The sequence below is a fragment of the Prenolepis imparis genome, unplaced genomic scaffold (assembly GCF_030444845.1).
Source record: "Prenolepis imparis isolate NDT839.2.m4 unplaced genomic scaffold, iyPreImpa1.0 SCAF_1, whole genome shotgun sequence".
In the NCBI taxonomy this organism is placed as follows: domain Eukaryota; kingdom Metazoa; phylum Arthropoda; class Insecta; order Hymenoptera; family Formicidae; genus Prenolepis; species Prenolepis imparis.
In genome coordinates this window covers 26,748,797-26,752,267 of record NW_028141159.1, presented here as the reverse complement: position 1 = coordinate 26,752,267, position 3,471 = coordinate 26,748,797, and positions in this window count along the sequence as shown.

Genomic DNA, 3,471 nt, shown 5'->3' with positions numbered 1-3,471 from the left:
TTTCTACTTTTACATGGCGCAATTTTTTTGATATCATTATTTTTCTTGTGCGATTCTATATGGGTTTGCAGTGGATAATTTTTCATTACTGGCGTGCCTATATTTGGCGTTTCTTTTTACCTTTTTTTAAAGGTAAATTTTTAGAAATTATATACAATACATCGCCCCGGTCAGTCGACCGGGTCAATTTTCATATCAGCTTTTTAATTCTTGACTTTGAGGAGCTTAGGCTCCCCTCATGCGTTTAATTGCATATAGTGTTCAGAGATGGATTGGGGGGGGAGTGATTGTCCCCCGCTAATGAATTTATTTTTTATATTGCACCCCGGGGGCCTATCTCCCCAAGGAACATTAACTAATTTCAAAATTAACGACATACAATTAGGACATACGAAATTCATCGACAGTGTTAATTATATGCCGATGCGCTTATTCGAGTTACTGAAGGCTTTCGGACTGGAGGATAAATCGAATAAAAATATTTTTTTCTTATTTATTTATTAGCACCGTCGAAAATAAATTATATTTGGACCATTACACGCCCTGCGTTATTATTCTCCTGAAAATATGAAGGCAGAAGAACACGAACTTCATACTCGTACAATTTAATAATATCTGAGAAATCCGTCATTCCTTATCACTTTTTCTACATAAAATCTTTAATTTTTCTACGATTGTACCATTACATATCTGATTACTTTTAAAAATGCATCTAACTCATACAGAGAGAATTACTATATTCTTATGATGCGAGGGTATAATGATAAAATGAGATTCTACCAAGACGTCGCGAATCTGTTTAGTAACACATATCCTCATCGCGATCCAATTTCTAAAGTTACTGTCTATCGAATAGTTTCGCGAAAGAACAAGTTCAGTTGCAGATGAAAGAAGATCCGGGAAATCAAAAACAGCAAGTAACGATGATGTAGCTTTGAAAGTTCTACAAAGTGTTATAAAAAATCCCCATAAGCCTCCTTCGAAAATAGCTCAGTGCAATATAAGCTGAAAATCGGTCGCAGACATTTTGAAGAAACATGATTACCTCCCGTATAAAATGAGACTCGTTCAAGAACTGTCTGAGAATGATTTTGACAGAAGAATTAAATTTTGCGAGGAAATGATGAGACGATATGATGAGAACCATCAATTTTTTAATTGGATTTGTTTTTCTGACGAGGCCACCTTCGAGTTAAACGGATCTGTCAATCGTCAAAATTTAATATTGGGCTAACTATAATCCTCAATAGATGAGGGATTGTCACACTCAATATTCCCAGAAACTAAATGTTTGGGCTAAGATAATAGGTCATCATACATATTGTAGGGCCGTTTTTACTGAAGGGAATATAAATGCACACAATTACGTACACCTATTAAAAACCGAAGTCGTGCCACGTATGTCCAAAACATTACAGGAATTGCTTTTGAACATGTTTGGTTCCAGCAGGATGGGGCTCCAGCTCACTTTGCCGTAATGACTCGTGATTTTCTGAATGAAACATTTTCTAATAAATGAATTGGTAGAAGAGGTACAATCAAGTGGCTACCTAGATCACCAGACCTAACCCCATTAGATTATTTTTATTGGGGATATTTGAAGAGCAAGATATACGAAACAAAACCTGCCAACATTGATGAATTACGAGCCAGAATATTAGACGTTTCGAATTTAATTGGACAGGAAATGCAAGAAAATGTACTGCAAAGAGTGCAAAGTATCTACATCTGTTTGGCACACTGTCAAGCAGTAAACAGACATCAATTTGAACACCTAATACATTAATTCTTTAATTACATCTAACACACACATACACACACACACTCGTGCGCACAGAGAGGGTTTGGAGTCGTAAAATACCGGGGGACTGACGAATTTCGGGATCCTTATCTCTGGCTGTGCTGACACATACACACATGCATGCGCGCGCGCGCGCACACACACGCACACGCACACATACATACACGAGATGTAAATCCGACTGGGCAACCTCCACGTGATACATCTTGGGTAATGCGAATGTCGGCGGTACTGTAACTTTCAAATTTTATAATTCAAAAAGTACTTAATAAAAAAATATTTTATTACAGCGTTTTGGAAACGTCTCGACTTCAATATATACAATAATCGCACAAGAGAAAGATCGAGAGTGAGATGGTAGATTGCAGATGCGAAATCTTTGCTGCGCGTGTCGAGTTGGAGCCGATACACTGATTGTGAGATGTGTGGAGGGCTAAACTCCATGAGGCTTGTTTCGGAGTTGTAGCGCCATTGTACAGAACTGCACGAAAAAAGTTATTATTCCTGGATGTAGGAATTTTATATTCCAATTGATGATAATGGAACATGTAGTTTATGTTACACTAATTTTAAATTAATTAAAGATTTATTTATTTAAAAACACATTTGAACCATGAGTACAAAGAAATTTCTACTTTAAATAATAATACGTGGAAAACAAATTTTCAAAAAATTAATAATACCAGAGCAGAATGCCTATTATGCAATAAAATTGTGTTGTTTTAAAAATTTCTCCGTATGCTCAACAACATAGTAACTCCCATGGTGGACTAAAATAAAACCGCCGAACGGATAATGAGGAACAAAGATTACAGCGAGAAATTAAATCCCTACTTGGATCAACTGTCAAACTTGAACTGCCGAAATAATCAGTTGTCGATCGGAGCGATAGACCCTGGCCGGACCGAAAAGAATGGCGACTTTTGCAGCGGAAATCTCAGCGGTGACACGGCGAAACTTCTAGATATTGATTAAAACAGAAGCTTACGATGCAGTTTTGTGCATCAACCAATGCGAAACTATTTAGGAAAGGTATAACCAAAATCTAAACTTCTTTTATTTATATTTAATTAATCTTTTTCTTAAATTTATATTTTTGATTTATATTCTACATATATGCAATATATCCATAAGGATAATATTAGGCCTCAAAGGGGCATATGTAGAAGCTTGTGCAATCTTTCTCTTTCTCTTCTGAAAAACTAAAATTCAAACATTTTTTTAAATTCAATGCAACATTAGAAAATGTGAAATATGCATATTTTAAAGTATCAATTATTGCAAAAGCACTATTCGAGGAAGTTATAACAAAATCCTAATCTTCTTTTATTTAAATGTTACGTCCTGTGGACTCCACGATTCTTTTCTTTCAAAGAATGCAAGGCGATGATTGAAAAATCACAGGCGTGGGAATAAGACTATGATCTGGCAGGCGAAGCAGCTGACCGGAGACGGTTAATCGTAAAAATAAAAATAAGAAAAGGAGAGATACATATCAGATGTAACTCGCGGTGTCTGAAATTCTCGCTTTGACTAGTTGACAACTCGAGCTTGAAAAGCAATAAAAATCTTTCTTTTAAAAAAAAATTTTACTTAAAAAGTAATAAAAACTTTTTAGAAGGAAATCTCCACTTGAAAATCAATAAAAATTTAGAAGAAAACTTCCACTT